This window comes from Bufo bufo, chromosome 11 (assembly GCF_905171765.1).
Source record: "Bufo bufo chromosome 11, aBufBuf1.1, whole genome shotgun sequence".
Taxonomy (NCBI): domain Eukaryota; kingdom Metazoa; phylum Chordata; class Amphibia; order Anura; family Bufonidae; genus Bufo; species Bufo bufo.
The window spans coordinates 93,178,381-93,199,205 of record NC_053399.1 but is presented as its reverse complement, the minus strand read 5'-3'; the positions used below and the strand labels follow the sequence as shown (position 1 = coordinate 93,199,205).

The 20,825-nt window shown below is 46.0% G+C and overlaps 1 protein-coding gene across 8 annotated transcripts in view; it reads right to left on the bottom strand.

Annotated features, from left to right (window-relative positions):
- MEF2D (myocyte enhancer factor 2D) overlaps nt 1-20,825 on the bottom strand; it is a 148,769-nt gene that overhangs the window by 68,400 nt on the left and 59,544 nt on the right. For 6 of the 8 annotated variants that reach the window (XM_040412813.1, XM_040412810.1, XM_040412809.1 and 3 more), the window contains exon 2: nt 18,166-18,231. The gene's annotated coding sequence lies outside the window, so the exon portion shown is untranslated. Of the gene's footprint in view, nt 1-9,614; nt 9,919-18,165; nt 18,232-20,825 lie in introns of those variants that run through there. The other 2 variants (XM_040412808.1, XM_040412806.1) reach the window with 2 other exon arrangements.

Sequence of the window (20,825 nt, the reverse complement as noted above, 5' to 3'; positions counted from 1 at the left end):
GACATCAATAACCTGCCCATAAAGGGTTAAAGGGAGTCACGCATGTCTAGTATATCCCCCCCTAACCTGGAGGTCGATAGGGGCTAAAAAAAAGGGTTTTTCATATACCCTACTGGGGAATTCAGGGTTAATAAAGAGGTGGTGGGGGTCCTCAATTCAGGATCCTGATTTCTCCAGAAAGAGGCAGACAACCCCCACAGGTATGAATGAGCAGTGTGTAATGCTCCATAGAGCCTGTGGTGGCGCTGTAGGGAAACTCAACCCTTACTACCAGGATGATCGCATGGAGATCACAGCAGTGTGATCGCCCAATTAAGTCGGAGGACCCCTTTATCTGGGCACAGTATGGTGGAATTGCTCTCGTTTCTCCTCATGGCTTCCTAGGACATAAAATAAGTTACAACGCCGCAGGTGCCGCCGTGGGCGACGTAATATGGTGTGGCGACGTTACGCTCGTGGGACAGGCCGCCATATCAAGAGCGGGGGCAGATTTCACACACAAATGGGTAGAGAAAACCCCCTTTAAGCACTAAGGGAGGAGCTATCTGCGACAGCCAATCAGGTCTCTGCTTTCGTTTAAGAAACCGGATGACTGATAGGTTGCCGTGGGTAACGACAACACATTAGTTCCAAAAGGTGCTGTATAAAGAACGCCCGGTTGGCGTGTAGATGTAGATACGAAGGGGAAGGGGGGGCGTCATCTACTGTACGTAAAGATAAAACAGCGCGCGTTGTTTCCTGTCGCCCCCCGTTCTCTAGTTATCGTGCTTCACTTAGAGCCAGACACAAACTGATAGCGACATGCTCGGCACATGGATACCGTGAACCCGTCTCCATGGCGACTATCACCACGCAACAGCTCCAAGGTCTTGGACTCCTTGATGCTCCAAGAGGTGGGAAAGGCAGAGGCATGACAGCGGGAACGAGCGGCAGAACCTCCGGGGAGCCCACCCGGGGGGCTATTAACCCTTTATCAGAGCCCAGGAAAGGAAAAAAGGAGATATATATATATATATAACAAATTTTTAAGAACTGAATAACTAATGACTGCTGACAAGCCCACCGGTCTACTTCAAATGTAAGTGATTGTAATGGCAGCCATATTGGTGGTCACCCAGCTTTCACCGAGACCATGCCCGCCAACCCGTTACGGACAGTGCGTCACGCCAGCCGATGACTTAAAATCATTCTGTCACTTTAAAAAGGGGACACAGTCCTAGGTAACCGGCATACGAGGGACGGGGAGAGTTTAATCACACGTCGCCCACGCTGTTTTCTTCCAAGAGCGGTTTTCGAGTTTTTACACAACGGCGTAACGACTGTGCTCCTTCTGTCACAATTCTTGAAGAAAATCTATTGTTCCTTCAAGGAACAAAAAAAAATAAAAAAAAATAATTTAGTTGCTCATATTGTATTAGAGGAAACTGAAAAATGAATCAGGAGGACAAAAATTATGCAAAATATCGAATCACGAGGACGAGGGGGGCCATGATGTAAATGGCGGCCATGTTGGCTGTGTCATTCCCAGAATCATCAAATAAAGCTTGTTGACAATGCCTCACTGGAATAAATGACCTGAGCAGCCAATCAGAGACTACCTTTCACTTTGCCTAGGCAATTGCAAAAATGAAAGGTGAATTCTGATTGGTTGCCAACGCCAACAAGGCCTCAGTTTCTGTTTCAATCCATGAGGCCCAAAGAATATAAGTCATGCCGCCCCCGAAAGACAGAGCTATGGAGGGCAGCCATTTTGAGGGTGAGGCCGATATCTTATTTGGCTTGGATTGCATCTCAGCGAGTTATGAATGCAAACCATGTGGTGAGGAGACACTGATGAAACGGTCACCGCAACCAATCACGGCGCAGCTTTCAGTTCGTATTCTGCGCTGGAAAAAAAATTAAACCTGTGCTGTGATTGGTTGGCCTGGGCCTAAATTTTAAAACGTGGGAATGTGACTGGTTGCTAGGGAAGCACTGCCTGACAACCTCCATGGTTTTCCATAGCAACCACACTCTCTCAGAGGACTCAGGGTTGTATCTGACGGCGCCCAATAAAGTTTTTCAAAAACAATCCACAGAAATGACCATATTTTGGGTAAACGGCGATGATACTGGTTATCAAGAGCACGGGTTTAGGGGAGATGGATTCCGGCTACAGCGCCTCCTACCACCAGGTGTTTGAAGAGCGGCCTCCATCGCTCATCTCAATTAGCTTCCTAGGAGGAGAAGGTACAATCTCAGTAAAATCCTACGGAGACTACAAAGAAAAATTGAGGTCTGATTCTAGCAACCTCCCAGAGGGGAGAAATTATGTTCGTGACCTAGATTTCTGCAGATAGCGGATATAAAGCGAAGATCTAGACGCGCCGCTCTGCTGCTCCAGCCCTGGCAGAAAATGGATTAGGGCAGAGCTGTAAAACCTCCGGGGTTAATATCCATGAGAGTGCGGGGTTCCCGGGCTACGGAACTCAATTACCTCACAAAATGAGCAAAGCAGGCGCCCATTTCGCCAGCGATACCCGGTCCAGCGCGTCGGTGGTGGGCTGCACATCAGAGACGTCAATAACGGCCCTCCAGTCCAGTGTTTCCCAACCAGTGTGCCTCCAGCTGTTGCAAAACTACAACTCCCAGCATGCCCGCACAGCCAAAGGCTGTCCGGGCATGCTGGGAGTTGTAGTTTTGCAACAGTTGGAGGCACACTGGTTGGGAAACACTGCTCCAGTCTACCGCTGGGAGGCTGGAAACAAAATGGCTTCCAAGTGACGACCGGTCAAAGAATCGGTCGTCGTAAATACTGTATATACAGTAACGTTCCCTCCGTCTGCCTGCTGAAAATCCAGTTTCTTAATTATATATTGCAGCTCTTTTAAATTGTATTCATATCTATTTTTATTTTATTTTTTTACAACGTTCTCACACATACCGTAGATACCTTTTTATGATTTTTTAGATTATAATTTTTTATATATATATATATATATAGCACTTATTTTTATTTTTTTTCAATTTCATATACCGGTATATAGATACCTTTTAAAAATTTTTTATAGTATACATATACCATAGTATTTCAATTATATAAAGTATTTTATTTATTTTAATTATTATTTTATTTGACTATTTGATATATAGATGCATATTTTTTTTTATATTTTTATATTTCTATATTTTTCCAATATTTTTATTGCTTTAATTACTATGTATATACTTATTCACACACAATTATTTTTATAGAATCATTTTATTTTAGTGATTGCAATTATTGCTTTTTTATTTAATTTATTTTTATTAACAATTCTCATACAATTTTAATCTAAACAGGGGTTTAAACAAAAAGGAAGATCTTTTCAGATTTAAGGGACTTCCGAATCCTCGGCCGTGGCAGGGAAGGAGTTAACAGGCACCACTTCAGAGGTAACAGCTGCGCCACCAACCAGGCGCTACTAAATACCAATAGCCAAACATGGACTTCTGTTCTGACGTGGCCTCTGCCAGGTGACGACCCTAAGAGCCCACTCACACTCTGTTACCGTCCACGGGTCTGTGCTATGAGGGTCTGAAGGACCAGCATCCTAAGAGGAGAAGATGGCCGCCGTCACCCAGCTTTCCCAGACTACTGAAAGGCAAACCTGTCACCAATTTCCATGGCTAGCTAATGGGCGCCAAGTCAATACCAACATGGGCAGTCACCCAGCTTTCCACCTAACAGGAGCCATTACCCTACCATCCAGCTTTCCCAAACTACTGAAAGGCAATTTGGATGCACAAACTGGTAGAGGACACCTCAAGGACATTGACTGGGGGAGGGGGTGGCATGGCCTGTACCATGCTCCAGTGCCAAATGATGTATCTAAATAAATAAAAAATGGTGTGTTTTTAAGTAAAGTCAGGGCATGGGAGGAGGTGAGCGGTGGCATCAGCTCCAGCACGGCGGGGGGCCCCTGCTGACACGGGGAGGGGAGCGGCGCGGCAGCCATGTGATATGCTTTCAGCTACAGACAAGGAGAGGCTCCGATTGACTTGCTGCCTCAGCATCTCCTGCTCACTGATCCAGAGTGAAAAAAACACTGGCTGCGAGGAGAAGCCGGGGCCTTGTTTGTCTTTTTGCCGGGCTTCGGGCATGCTGCGTTAGGCCAGGAGGTGCGATGATGGGCATAAAGGTAAAACGTCTGGTGCCACATCTGAAGGAACCCATTACCGGCCAACGTCCATACGGAGAATAAGCGAGGACATGACTTACAGTGCCCCCAGAGCCATTTGTTTGGCCATCACCCAGCTTTTCTAAAAAGTAAGTACCTGGGGGAGAGAGCGCTCATTCTCCTCACAGAGATCCAGCTGGTAAAGGCGATGCTCCCCGGGAAAATATATATGCAAATGAGCTCTCCCACTATAAGGAACTAAACTGTCTCTCCAGTGCCACCTACAGGCAGCTGCGCTTTAAGTCAATGTGTCCGATTTATGACTGGGATTTCAGCCAAACCAAGGACTGCTGTTTTTCATTATAATTTGTCCACCAGGGGGCACCACGCCTATGAATCACTCACACATATACAGCCTGAATTGGCTGCAAATTTGGGACTGTTGGCAACTATGAGTGGGGTGCGGCTGGAAGATTGAGGAATACCATATCAATCATTTGGCTAGACCCTGGGCTTCACAGGGGTCCCCAGAATCACTATGCATGGCTGAATGAAGTGTTCCTCTATGGCTACCCCTGATACCCAGGGAGATGCCTCCATGACCTTCTGAAGGTCACCACGTCCTCTATACTAGATGAAATGGAGTGAAGAGGACAACTAACAGATGCGTAATAAAGCAATATCACCAGATGATGGGGGAGTTGGGGCCCCCCATCGGGAGGGGGGGGTGGTAAACTTCACCCACTGTACACATCCCATTCACACAGTACCTCTTTTCACAGCTCGTGCCAGCACAGGGCTGGGCAGCCGCTGAGACAGAAGTGGACAGCTGCCTCTCAGCTGCCGCCTGTCACCGTTCCATCCATTTAAAAAAAAAAAAAAAACACAAAAAACCTGTCTATTCTACACCCTTGAGAGGTTAACCCTTCTTCTGCCACGCAGCTCCACCAAGGTGGCAAAATCTTCTTCATGATACCAAGCACAATACGATGGGCAACCGCAATCATTGAGTCTATGGCACGGGCATGTTCAACTGGAAAAGTTATCAAAAATATATATTTTTTTTAAATCTCTTTTGGTTGATTGTGATGGACACTGGATTCTAGCTTATGGGTAAAATGTTGCCGACTATGGCTGACTTAAAGGGAAATTCCATCAGATCACACGGTGGAGCCTGCTGGATAACGCCTAAACAAACCTGGATCTTGTGGGACATTGTGAGGCCTTCACATCTACAAGACCAACAGCTCCCATATCTCATCTACCTGGACCGAAATCAATGTAAGGAGGAGGAGGAGGAGAGGAGGGATAGACAGCCACACCTACATTTTTAGATGTTGAATGGAGTTGCCCTTTAAGAAGTGCGCACACTTTACTCCACAGTCTCACCCTTGGTCTACAGACCACCATCTTGGACACACGTCTCCCTACGGGGATTAGATACAGCGAACAATACACTTTTCTACGAGGACAGACATTATTTTCGGAGTAGACATCACACAGGCTAGTAAGTGACATGAGATACGGCATAGACTTTCACAGTAGTATGGCAGCCGGGCCGATGAGCCTCTTCACAAGTATTTTACACGTAAACACAATTGACCTCATACCCGAGGCAGATCCGTCAATAATGCTGTGCAAACTTCACAAAAAAATTCCCTACGGTGGACACCATTAAAATTATTCCAATTTATGGACTACAGATCTTCCTGGCCGATCTCCATCTGTTTAAATAAAGTTTATTGAAGGACGTCCAGGCCGAGCTTTCATTCTGTGACCTATAAGGCCTTGTGTCAAAAAGTTTTGTAGCCCATAGCAACCAACCCAGAGTTGAAAAAGAAATCTAAATCCTGATTAGTAGACAGCAAGATGACAGTCTTGAGGCCTACAGAGGGTGATCACTTCCTGGGCTTTTGTCAATAAACTTTATTTGTATGACTGTCCATCAGAACAACTTGGTAATCCAGCACCTGTAGATACAAGCGGCCAACACTACTGCAGTTACAGTTTATGTGGTGGGGTGGGGGGGTTGTACTGCGGACCTGTGATGACTGAAGATCTGTGCAAGGATAAAGCAGTTCCTTCAAAAAGTGCCAAGAGCTGAGGATTTGTGTTTAACACCAGAAGCAGAAAAAAGGAACTAAGATGCATGCTGTATACACGCACTAAGGCCTCGCACAGCACCGCTTCCTCTGTTAAAGGGTGGGGGGAGGGCCATCGCATACAGAAAGTATACTGGGGGTGATTGGACACGGGGGACGGGGCGAGCATACTATGGGATTGAGATGAACATGGCTGTATCTATCGATACTTGGCTTGGGGCCTAGTAATGACTTGGATCCAAGAGGTAAAGTAAACTGTAGGAGTAGGATTATTTTAAAGGTCTCAATAAAGGTGGAGCAACGTGATCAGTTGTTGTTAGGACGGACCTTGGTGGATGACTAGGCTTGCAAACGTATGTACGATATAAGGAGTTTTCACTGGACACCTCCAATGACGTTAAAGATGTACCAGTAGATGACATACCCACCGTTAACCCAATAATTGTTTGGAGACCCAAGTGACATAAATGTATAGGGTAGAGGCTCAAGAAATATATCTACACAGAAGAAACCCAAAAAATATTTATCCCCATAGGATGTAACCAACGAAATGAGACATAGCCTGTGCAGACCCCACAGAGGAATCTGCATGGGACAAAACCAGTGGAGTTGCACATAAGTATCTGCATGGAACATAACAATGGGGACCAGGCGGATGTCACTACATGGGACATATCTAGTGGAGACCCAACAGGAGCATCTGCAGGTGATGAAACCAGTGGAGACCGGACTGATGTCACTGCATGGAATATATCTAGAAAGAGCTGCAACAAAGGTATCTGCATAGGAACAACTAACTAACAGAACGACACGGGACATGGGCTATCTGCCTATGATGTAACAATGGAGACCCAACAGAAGTATCTGCATAGGAACAACTAACTAACAGAACGACACGGGACATGGGCTATCTGCTTATGACGTAACAATGGAGACCCAACAGAAGTATCTGCATAGGAACAACTAACTAACAGAACGACACGGGACATGGGCTATCTGCCTATGATGTAACAATGGAGACCCAACAGAAGTATCTGCATAGGAACAACTAACTAACAGAACGACATGGGACATTGGATATCTGCCTATGACGTAACAATGGAGACCCAACAGAAGTATCTGCATGGGGCATAACAATGGAGACCCCACAAAAGACCCCATAAAAGTATCTATAAAGGAGGTAAGCAATGGACACCTAACTCGATTGAGAACCAAAAGACATATCTGAACAGGATGTAACCAGTGGACATCCAATATAGACTACCTGGAACCTAACAAATGGAGAGCCAAAAACACATACTAAACAGGACATATCTAATGGTGACCTAAGGACTTCCTCTGGCCACTAGCGATGAACCCTTCCAAACTGATTACTTTTCTACCCACTGCATGTTCACAATGGTCCTTGAAGCTACCAGTACTCACCACTCCAAACAGCGGACACAAGACTGCATGTACAGTGAGCAAAAACATTGTTTTTAGAAGCCAAAACACAAGTTCCCTGTATATACTAGACGTGTGTATACCGTTACGAGCGCTGAAAGTAGTCTTGTGACCCACACAGGGCTCCCAGAACCATGGTAATGCTACTTGAGATACAAGTTTGGGACACCAAACTGTCCAGAAGACACACATGGTACATGACACACACAGTTTCAGTATCCTGTCAGCAGTAAACCACAAAGAACCACAAAAATGCCATTACTATGGTTTTTGTTTCTTTGTAATATTAACATTTTGTCCACAAAAAAAACTCACAAAATGATCGAATAATATTTTGTGGATTCACATATAGAATCGCTCGTCCGCAGCAATGTTGCCAACTTTGTAACCAATCAGACACTTGCTTTCATTATCCTATTTGTGAAACGGACTGGGCAAACAAGCTATCTGATGACCTATGACCACACGTGTCACATATCTGTAACATGCGCGAGCGCTGTATGACCTCATACCTCCATGTGCTGCTCGTTGAACTGAAGATTATCCCCGTAAAAGTCTTGCATTAAGTAAATCATGGACATAGACAGATGTGTACCCCCCTCCCCATCAAAAGAGGGCGTCAAAAAAAATTCTTCTAAAAAATTTGCATGTTTCTTCTGAAAATGTGGGCCTCGAATATCACTGTATTCACACAATCATGGTGACATTTGAACATATGCCTCTGTTTTGGGTAGATTTTTACAAAAATGCACAAAAACACAGACATAATTCTGTGAAATCTTTTTGTTCATTGCGTGGAAATTTAGTCAAAGAACAACATGATATTCACTTAGATGGTCACAGAATAAAACTACGACTTAACGGAACAGATCTAATTTTTGGATTTCAGAATCCAGCCAATTACCAGTCGGGATTCTGGAGGCTACATTTTCTGATCTAACACTACTTCAGTAGGCCAAAAAAACTTGCCAAATTTTACGTGAGGCTGTCTGTAGTCAAAGAAGAGACTGAGATGATGGAAACTAGAGCTGCCAGTCAATCCATACATCCAATTTCCTATTTTGTCTGAACGGAATTTTTTTTAACATCTTTACACTTCGACAAAACCGCTTGCCTGCCTGCGCCTAAGCACATCACCTTTGATGATCCAACGCGCGGTAACACCTCACCTCCTACATCCAGGTTTCACTTCCCTGGATGTCACACAGGTTAAGCAACCAAACCACGTGTGGAGATGTGTATATATTAGATCGCAAAACCCATGCTGAGCAGCAGAGTGGTCCCTTCACAAGTGGGGTCTGTGGGACCTAGATAATAAGACGCAAAGGGGATAGGGATCGATGCACTCGCTACTGAATATATTGGCACTGTCTACATAACAGGGGAAGCCATGAAGTGTTTTGGGTCATAGAGACTATGCATGAGCCACCACTCTTTGCAGTTCTTACCCACACGGGGTAGTTTCTTGAATTATGTTTGGCCCGGTACAGTTAATGACAACCATATGTAACTCTATGTCGGATGGCGGTGGTAGTGATGATGGTGGTGGGGGGAGGTTACAGTTTCCAGCATTCGGGAAGTTGGGTCCAGGATATGATCTCCCGTACAACAAGGAAACATGGTTCTTGAGGAGTATAAACAAGACGCTGTGTTTCCTGGCCTCTTCCTGGCCTGTCTTCCCTCGTCAACCCCCACCACCACCTTGAAGTGCCGGAAAACTCGCTCTAAGTCAAAGCCGGGTGACCCCGGAGGGTATAAACCGAGAGGCCTTGCCGACGAGATTAGGCTCCTCAAGTGTATACCATAAGCCAAGCCTTATAAGGAGCGCGTGTACAATCTTTTCAGCTCGTGCTAATGACGAGACCCTTAAGCCTGCAGATTGTGCTGGCTGTAGAGGAGGAAAAAAAAAAAAGAAAAAGGCAGGACGTACTTACAAGCAGGGAGCCACGATGACTGTCTTTCCTGGCCTTCTTCCTTCGGGAAGTGGCCCCGGAGACTGGAGCAAGAAGGGGGAGTGCGGAGATCGAGGAGGAGAAGAAGAAGAAGAAGAAGTGGCCTCTCGGTCTTAGTCTCTCGAAGCCTCCAGGACCGGTGCAGAAGAAGTGTCCCCAGTTTGTCACTAAACAGTGTGGAAGGTGCCCCCCCACCACACACACTCACACAGCCTGTCCTGAGTGACAGAGAGGACCTCTGCCGTCAGCGGGTAAAGGGCAGTGACAGATGTAAGGAGGGGAGGGGGGCTGCCTGTATGTGTGTGAGTGTGAGAGGAGGGTATGGTTTGAGGGGGAGGGAAGGGGATGCCTCCTGCCTTAAAAACAGCTGTTGAAAAGAAAGCCGCTGAGTTGATTTCCTTTCCAATGTGACTTTAACTGGTCCCTCCCCTCCTCCCCAGTAGCAGAAGTTCTGCAAAAAAAGCAAAAATCCTAAATTTTTATGAGACGCCAAATTTGGGCACTGAGGTGACGGGGGGTGATTTGGTCCCAGTCCAAAGCAAGGCTGCCTCCACCCCTATAGTTCAATACCTTCCATTGCAATAGACTAAGGCCAATGTAGCCTGCAGCTAATTAACCCAACAGGATGTTTTTAGAAATCTTGCACCTCTGGCCTCTGTGAGAATGACACAGTAATGAGAGGCAGGAGGGATGATCAGTCAAATGGTACAACAACATTGTAAGCTCTTCGGACAAGCTGGCAAAAATCTGACCTCCATAAAAGCACGCGGGCATATTTTTCCAACGAAAGTTTTAAATTTAAAAAGAAAATTTTTAAATGAGCATTCTCTCAGGAATTCTATTCAGGTCTATCTTTTATATTTTTTTGCAGTGATGCCTATGCGGGTTTCATTTCATTTACCCTTCAGGAATCCAAGAAAGCTGGGTGATGACCCCTTGCAATGTATGGGCCCATATGTTTCAGAAACAGGACACTATTTGAGAGAAAATAAATTGAAACTAAAGGGATGTTGATTCTAAGAATGTGAAGTAAGGAGAAGGAAATTGCTGGGGATCTTGTGTCTGGAGGTGATTTTATGGGCCTTGCCTGGTGGCTCATGCTCTCCTTCAGCTGTCTACATTGTCACTTGCAGTCATGTTGATGAGGGCATGGGGGGGGGGGGGGGCTCATCTGTTATGATCGGCTTTGAAGGTGCGCCGGTGATGGATTATCTTACTACTGCTTCGTGCCACTAAATGTTACAGAATACACTTTCTACCGAGCAGACAACCATGTAACTGTGTGATAGATTACCGAGAAGGATAATAGGGGGAACTATAATTATTTTTTGTACCTTCAGATACTGAAAAATTATTCCTATGATTAGTCAGGGAAGCCAAGAATATATCTGATGTAGGGTCATAAAACCTATGACCGTGTCTTCTTCAATAGCCGAATCATACCCAAGAATTAAAGGCTGTCATAGACAAAATTATTGGCCAAATCTGCTCTGGTGGACTGGCCAACAATCTAATGTCTACGGGAAGCTCCCGACTTTCCCCCGTCAGATGAAGTCGGAGGAGAGAAGGATTGGGTGCTTTGAATTTTAAGCCCAGATCCCTAGTTTTTTTTTTCTCCAAGGAGACAAACCACCGCTCGAGATGTCTGGCATTGGCTTTCTCCTCTTTATCCATTGTTTGCATAGCCAAAGCGTGAATATGTGTGGAGAAGTCGGAAGAGATAGTTGTGAGCACCTGACAGACCGCTATTGAAGGCTTCCTATGGTTCATACAAACGGTCCACGCTTGAACTTGACGGACATGACTTTCTTTTTTTGTACAACTTGTCTATTTGCTGAACAATTTGGAGACCATCTACTAACATGAAGAATTATGGCAGAGAAAATATAGAAGGAGCCTCTACTTCCATAAACTGACCACAGAGTTAGGAAGAAGGTCTCCTGTCTCATGGACGGTCATGGCAATTCTTCCAACTACATTTCAGATTGAGTTGGCCGATGAAGTTGACCATGGTGCCCAAGATGAGTGGACCTGTTAAGCACTCATCCATAATATCCATCAACCATAAAGATAATCACCTCACTGGTCAACCTACTAGGTCATATATCAAGCTGACTGACGTTCAATATGAATATTTCACCACACAGTTGGCTAAAATTAACATTAGGGTCTACGTAGGTCTTCAGAATTAAGCCTACAAATGAAATCTTCACAAAGTGGATGAGGTTTCCTCTCCATTGTGCCCCCACAACGGGAAATTCTCAAATCAGGAGATTAAGGCTATCTAATCCTTTCCCTTATTTATCACTATGGTGGGGTGGAAAGGGGACCATTTAGATTGTGCCCCACACACAGAGTGTCTGGAGGTCATCTTATGTAAACAGCCACTTGCTGTCCTGATGGACTGTACATTGGCCAGTGCTGCAGATAGGATCTGATAAGGCCTCAGACTCAGTCAAGGGACTGGCTGTAGGTGTTAAAGATGGTGATTAGACACAGAGGGGGGCACTGTGTGCATGGTGGATGAGGTTAACCCCTTCCCTATCCTACAATACTTACTACAGAATCACTAGAGGATGCAAACCGACAGGGTTAGATGAGACAATTCAATTTACCACCTAAAATGCGTGATATCAACACATATGAAACGAGTTGCATGGACACCACCGCAATCAGATGGAGTCCAACAAAAGTGAACTGCAAGAGTCAATCATCATCAACGTTACCACAGGCATTTATGGCCTTTCCAAGTCCAAGCGAGTCCTACTCACGTGACAGCCTATACTTTCAGGCGTGATGGTCAGCACTGGCTCCACGTGTGAAAAATGAGATGAAGAGCCACCATGACAATAATGGTATCACAATGTGGCTTACCATAGGAGTAGTTTGAGGGACATTTCTTAACTATTAGATTTTGGTGCAGTTTTGTGGCCTCCTGCCATGAGTGACCCCATGCCTTAGACAGTCCTAGTGAATGCAGTCCAGGAATAATAAAAAAAAAAGCTGAGGAGCCTCAGAAGTACGAGACGTGATCGAGCCTGTCACCCCATCTCCCACATGAAACCACATCAGTGTTTCTTCACATCACATTCAAATTATTGTCAGTAAAAGCGGCGTCTATGGTTTCCCTGCTCGCTTTCGATCGTCACCGCTCGTCTATACAGACTGTAGAAGTCTCTTTGTTTACTGACCTACCAAAACAGTGACTAAAGGGGGTAAAATTTAAAAACAAAACATAACTACAACTCCCAGCACAGAAAGGATCATCAAAATGATCTCCTTAAAAAGGGCCATCAAACCTAAAGTCAGCAGCTACTTAGAGTCCACCGCTTGTTCAACTGCTGGCTACATCCACCCCGACATGATCCCTGGAGTCTGTGACATAATGTACTGATGATGGTGGAGGTTGTAGTCCTTTCCACAGGATGCAATGGCTGATACCAGAGAACAATAGAGACAACACTGACTTCAGGTTGACTGCCCCTTTAGGGTCCATTCACACGTCCGTAATTTGGGTCCGCAATTTGCGGACCCATTTACTTTCAATGGGGCTGGAATGGATGCGAATCCGCATTTCTGGGATCCGCAATTCCGTTCCTGAAAAAAAAAAAAAGAACATGTCCTATTCTTGTCCGCAATTGCGGACCAGAAAAAGCATTTTCTATTATAGTGTCTGTGATGTGCGGTCCGCAAATTGCAGGTGTCCGTGTTTTGCTTATCCGCAAAACATTTACGGACCTGTGAATGGACCCTTTAAGGTGGGGGCACAAGTCAAGGCACAGGCCTCACGTTGCGATGCACTAGGTAGACACACTGTATCTCCTCACCACAATGTCATTTTCTTCTCTCATTTTCCTTGAACGGAAACCACGAGAGGATTTCATTTCCAGCCCTCGGAGCTGACTGAGCCTCTATTGTTGGCGGCTGAGCAGTATGTATTGTGTGCGTGTGTCAGGCTGCAAGCTCTGCGCTGTAGGGACCAGGGATCCGATTCACCTCTCATATCGTCTTTCCCTCCCTGATCTACAGCCTCAAAGGTAGAGAGGCTAACCAATCTGTAGGACAGCCATGCTCAACCTGCGGCCCTCCAGCTGTTGTAAAACTACAACTCCCACAATGCCCTGCTATAGGCTGATAGCTGTAGGCTGTCCGGGCATGCTGGGAGTTGTAGTTTCGCAACAGCTGGAGGGCCGCAGGTTGAGCATGCCTGCTGTAAGAGAACAAGGGGCCGGATACTGCACAGGACCTGGGGTACACACCACACAAAAGCAGAGGATCTACACACTGAAGCCAGCAGAATAGTGAGTGCAGCTCCTGAGTATAATATAGGATGTAACTCAGGATCAGTACAGGATAAGTAATGTATGTACACAGTGACTGCACCAGCAGAATAGTGAGTGCAGCTCTGGAGTATAATACAGGATGTAACTCAGGATCAGTACAGGATAAGTAATGTATGTACACAGTGACTGCACCAGCAGAATAGTGAGTACAGCTCTGGAGTATAATACAGGATGTAACTCAGGATCAGTACAGGATAAGTAATGTATGTACACAGTGACTGCACCAGCAGAATAGTGAGTGCAGCTCTGGAGTATAATACAGGATGTAACTCAGGATCAGTACAGGATAAGTAATGTATGTACACAGTGACTGCACCAGCAGAATAGTGAGTGCAGCTCTGGAGTATAATACAGGATGTAACTCAGGATCAGTACAGGATAAGTAATGTATGTACACAGTGACTGCACCAGCAGAATAGTGAGTGCAGCTCTGGAGTATAATACAGGATGTAACTCAGGATCAGTACAGGATAAGTAATGTATGTACACAGTGACTGCACCAGCAGAATAGTGAGTACAGCTCTGGAGTATAATACAGGATGTAACTCAGGATCAGTACAGGATAAGTATTGTATGTACACAGTGACTGCACCAGCAGAATAGTGAGTGCAGCTCTGAGTATAATACAGGATGTAACTCAGGATCAGTACAGGATAAGTAATGTATGTACACAGTGACTGCACCAGCAGAATAGTGAGTGCAGCTCTGGAGTATAATACAGGATGTAACTCAGGATCAGTCCAGGATAAGTAATGTATGTACACAGTGACTGCACCAGCAGAATAGTGAGTGCAGCTCTGGAGTATAATACAGGATGTAACTCAGGATCAGTACAGGATAAGTAATGTATGTACACAGTGACTGCACCAGCAGAATAGTGAGTGCAGCTCTGGAGTATAATACAGGATGTAACTCAGGATCAGTACAGGATAAGTAATGTATGTACACAGTGACTGCACCAGCAGAATAGTGAGTGCAGCTCTGGAGTATAATACAGGATGTAACTCAGGATCAGTCCAGATAAGTAATGTATGTACACAGTGACTGCACCAGCAGAATAGTGAGTGCAGCTCTGGAGTATAATACAGGATGTAACTCAGGATCAGTACAGGATAAGTAATGTATGTACACAGTGACTGCACCAGCAGAATAGTGAGTGCAGCTCTGGAGTATAATACAGGATGTAACTCAGGGTCAGTACAGGATAAGTAATGTATGTACACAGTGACTGCACCAGCAGAATAGTGAGTGCAGCTCTGGAGTATAATACAGGATGTAACTCAGGATCAGTACAGGATAAGTAATGTATGTACACAGTGACTGCACCAGCAGAATAGTGAGTGCTGCTCTGGAGTATAATACAGGATGTAGCTCAGGATCAGTACAGGATAAGTAATGTGTTTTGGAGGAAGCATACCCCACATTACCTATTTTGGAGTCTGTTCAGCACACCTCACTATCGCGGGGCAGTCAGGAAGGGCCTGGATCTCGTTGCCATCTTTCTAACTCATTGGGGGCATTTTCCCCCTAATTGATTTGCAGGTTACTCTCACCACCTTGGTGTTGTAATATAATGAATGCAAAGAAGCTGAGGTATGTGTGATCTGCACAAAAATTAAATCAATGTGCGCCATGTTGTACCCCCAAATGGACTACGTTATTCATCCACAGCCCCTGGAGGTGCAGCGCAGCACCGTAGCATGAAGGAGCAGCACATAAATCGTCTATGCTGCTCTGCCTGCAGACCTAGATAGATGTCCTAGTGTGACCGCTCTACTCCAAGTCAAAACAGCCGCTGGGCTCAGCAAAACCCCAAATGCACTGCACTCCCTATATGCAGGTAGGGGTACAGCGACTGCCTCTGCATGGAGTACGGATCGAAGCGTGCAGCAGGCGCCGCCACAAAGAGAGCAATGTGTAGGAAGGGCCGGGGAACGGATTCATTTGGTGGATGAGGGAAGGAGGAGGAGGAGGGGGATCTCAGCTGTTGTGGGGCTGGCGCTGTTATGGACGTGGGGAGGCACATGTGGAAGAGAACGTAATGTTCTGGTTGAGGAATAATCCACCAGAGCCTCGGATTGATGTAATTGGGCCAGACGGTAAAGAGGGGAGGAAGGGGAGTGAAAAAAAAGGTGAAAATCTCCTTTACTATAGCTGCAGTCAGAGCAGCCAAATCCTGCAACCAATACGGTCGGAGGACTACAAATCCCAGCAGACACTTTACTGGACCTGTGCAGTGGGACCGTACATGGATCAGTGGGCATCCCAAAAAGGATAAAAGGGTGCAACAAGGGTACCATTTGGTCCTGGATCCTAAAGGGGCCCAAATGTTCCTTAAAATAAAAAGTGGGGTCTTCGTTTCAAGCTCTAGATAGGGGTCCAGGACACTGAAGTTAGGCCTTTGCCCCCTGCCATCTTTGTACAGGTGGACCAGGGTGCTTGTTGCCCCCATCACCTCCTTACCCCTACTCATGGCCTGCCTCGTCCTGTGCAGTATTTTCGCATTGTCTCTGTATTTTGGCTACAAATGGATTAAAGATAATCCTCATAACAGATTAGAAAATCGCTCAGGTAGTAACTCCATTACATTGCAGATGCAGCAGGGCCGAGGTTGGTCATTGCCAGTTTCTCCATTAGTCTGCCCCCCCCCCTCAAAGTCACACCACTAAGCTTACTCCCCATGTACTGCCCCCAGAATACATTAGCCAATAGCTGACCAATAAGACACAAAACCAGCAGATAGTCCCTCACTGCAAAAGTATTTGCACCCCTGGCTTTGTGAGATCAAACAGACACAAGATGTTTTCACCACCACTATGGAGATTGGAGATACGACTTTTCCACAACGATGCACCAAGTGATGATGGCTTCTCCATGGCTCGTTTGGTCTACAGTTATCTCTCCCGATCCACCCAAGCATGTTGAGAATGGGAGAGGGCTAAAGCCACTGCCAGACACCTCTGGTGGAGTCTTACCACCTTGAGAACAAAAGGGTTGGGCACAATCAAATACAACATGATCAACCCTTCTATCTCCTCAACATTAGACCACAAATGACTTGAGCTAACTTCAGTGCACTATGCTCCCTGCATGTAAATTTCTAGCATGGACGGAGTCACATGGGCCACTGCTGCCGACCACTGGCCTCAGCAGTGACGTGCCTTCATACAGCATTAGGTGCAGTGAAGACAACCTTGAACCCCTGGAGCCAGAAAGAAGCATCTGGGAGCAGCTAAGTATGCTTACCTTCACAGGTCCATTTAGTAATTTAAGAAAAAAAGTCAATCGTGGACAACCCCTTGAAATGTTCCTAGGTTGCCCACATTCTCCTTTTTTGATCAATTAAAGTGGTTATCCAACCCCTATAATGCCTCCCCAAATGCCTCGGCCTCTCACACAGATTGTACTTACCTCGCTCACCCGGGACCCCGCGTCGCTCCTGAGCCCACACGGCCGCCGCTGCATCTCCCCGTCGCGTGGATGTAAATAATGGAAGCCAATAGCAGGCTGCGTTGGGAACGAGTCTCCCGAGCATCACCCGAGATGCTAAGGAGGCTCGTTACCCCCCCCCCCCCCCCCTTCCCATCAGGCAGATGCAGTGGCGGCCGCGCGGGCATCAGAAGCAACGCACGTGCCGGGGAGCTAGGTAAGTACAATCTGTGTGAGGGGCCCGGGAATTTGGGGAGGCATTATAGGGGTTGGATAACCCCTTTAAAGGTGGTGTCACATCTAAGAGGAGGTGGGACCCGCACCTATCTGACATAGTAATTTGCTACCGTCTCAGATGAGACAATCCCTTTAAGAAAGATCAAAGACTATTGTCGAAGGAGGTTTTCCGGCTGGGTTCCTATCTTCACCCACCACACCACAGAGTGGGAACCTACCGTTATGGTCAATGAGCAACTGAACATTCCTATTGCATCTGACAATGGTTGGGACATGTGTCCATGTCCAAAAGGTTACAGCCACCAGTGACTGAACAGGACAGATGTCGCCACCACCTCTTCTAGACCTTGGAGAATCCAAGCGAGCTTGAAGTGTCATCAGCCACATTTTTGTCAACTGTTTGCTCATAGTAGTACATACAACAAGTCCTAATGATTCCCTTTCCAATACACCTGCTTCTCGTAGGCAACTTACAAAGACACAAGAGTCATTACTAATGTGAGATGGTTCGATAGTTTACCTGGAGTTTCTTCCCAAGATCTTTGCTCATCATTCAAGGGAAACAAAAAATGTCCACAAGGAATATCTGGAAGAGAAGAAACAAACATAGAGTCAGCTGAGTTACAAATCACCATGGGGTTTACAAAGCGAGAGGCAAGTATGTGGAGATATGGTTTAATTGGCATCTAAAAGCAGCCCACGAGCACGATGGAGACACCATGAAATGCACTAAATATGGACAGTGTCACACGTTATTAGACACGGGCCATGAACCTTTAAAAGGTCTCACACCAACGTTAACAGGAACGAGGAGGCAGGAAAGTATTGCTTGACCTAGGGTCTTCAGCTTTCATGGTCAGGAAAGCATCAGAACGTAATTACAAACGAATGTGGAAAACATCGATTTCAGAGACGACACAGTCTTCTCCAATGAGGAACCTTTACGCAGTTCCAATATTAACCCTTTCAGCCAAGAGAAACAATCCAAACAGGAGATGGAGCTGCCACCACTTATACAACACAAGCTGATCACAGCCAATTTTGGGCTAAAAGGAACGATTCTTCTAGATCATTGGTCCATGTAAAAGGTCCACTGATCAACACTTGTTTGCCGGCTGACCAGATCTTTGATGTTGACATAAAGGTTATTCTGTCCAACGCCCACATGATAACTCTAAGACGAGCAAAGATCGGCTTGCTAGATCATGGCGATATCGGGCAGAAACGTGCCCATGGAAAAGATTACTTAGGCTGGACAACGACATCCATTCCTCCAGCCCTCCGTCATACACATGGAAGCTTAGCTGAGCATAAATGTGTTCTGAATGGGTAGGGATGAGGTAACTGCTACTTGACACCACTGGCGGCAGATCATATACAACAGATTGAGCATGTTGAAATCCAACTGCACCATCCTCCCCCACCCCAACAACATCTGCCACAGGGTGAAAGTTGGGACTCCCCCCCATACACATAAGAAGGTCGGCAAGTTTCAGTGGTAACATCAACGGGCTTGGTCAACATTGATCTAATATGTATGGACAGCCTTAGATGACTAGGGCTGCCATTGAGAAAACATCTTTGAGTCTATGTCCAGCTTAAGACATTGTAGAGGATCTCCCCAGCTTATGTCATCTTCCAAAATCAGTGCCTGCAAAGGAATTTCTGTAGATGACAATTTAGTGGAAAGATGGCCATTGTTGGACTCGACAGGGCAATGTAGAATCCCCAAAAGAAAGGCCACACAAGAGGTCCACAATTTTGCAATCAAGGTTCTGAGGCCCTAATGAGGAGGCCATCAGCCTAGTGATACAGAAACCAAGAACCCTCATCAACCTTTGAAGGTACATCAGGCATCATGTCCAAATGGTCTAAGCAGAAATGTTTTCTACCAGAGGTAGACTATCACTCGTAGTCTGCTACTTTCCACAGCTGGAACCATTTATCACATGAAGAGTCATTGCAATTAACTTTCTTATATACTCCATTACTGGCAAGTATGTAGATAGGGACACTGGTGGAACTGGGGACAGGTCAGACTAATGACCGTTATCAGCCACACAGATAACATCCATTTAGCCTCTCTTACGTCTCCACTGTTAATGATTATGGGACACAGCCAGAGAAGAGATCTCACCGACATATGACTGCAGAGAGTGTTTATACCCATGGTAAGCAGTGGCAAGCACTGGCGTCGTCTACACATGGCTGCGCCGTTACTCATCCTGACAAAAGTCAGAGCAGATGGCTCTATGACTCAAGAAGTGTTGTACAATCTTTGTATGGAGACTGGGAGCTTACCGGGTCTCTGCTGATTACTCATTATGTAATGTGGAGGAAACACAGAGGGAATTGTACCAAACACAGTGCCACGGTACCACGACAGTGCTTCTAGCACCCAGCGGGCGAGCATGAACCCAAGGCCGGGCACAGAGCTGGATACATTAGATAAGACTTGACACTAGGGCTGCAGCTAACAATTATTTGAATAATCGATTAGTTGTCAATAATTTCATTGGTTAATCGGGAAAAAACACCAAAATGACCAAAAAAAAAAGGGGTTTATATGATTTTACTTGAAAAATTATGTTCAAAGGCCATATTAAAAGAAATTGTGGATGACATTGTTATGGGGGATCTGTGGAGGACACACTGTTATGGGGGGATCTGTGGATGACACACTGTTATGGGGGATCTGTGGAGGACACACTGTTATGGGGGATCTGTGGAGGACACACTGTTATGGGGGATCTGTGGAGGACACACTGTTATGGGGGATCTGTGCACTGTTATGGGGAGGGGGATCTGTGGATGGCACTGTTATGGGGAGGGGGATCTGTGGATGGCACTGTTATGGGGGATCTGTGGATGACACACTGTTATGGGGGATCTGTGGATGACACACTTATGGGGGATCTGTGGATGACACTGTTATGGGGGATCTGTGCATGACACTGTTATGGGGGATCTGTGGATGACACACTGTTATGGGGGATCTGTGGATGACACACTGTTATGGGGGATCTGTGGAGGACACACTGTTATGGGGGATCTGTGGAGGACACACTGTTATGGGGGATCTGTGCACTGTTATGGGGAGGGGGATCTGTGGATGGCACTGTTATGGGGAGGGGGATCTGTGGATGGCACTGTTATGGGGGATCTGTGGATGACACACTG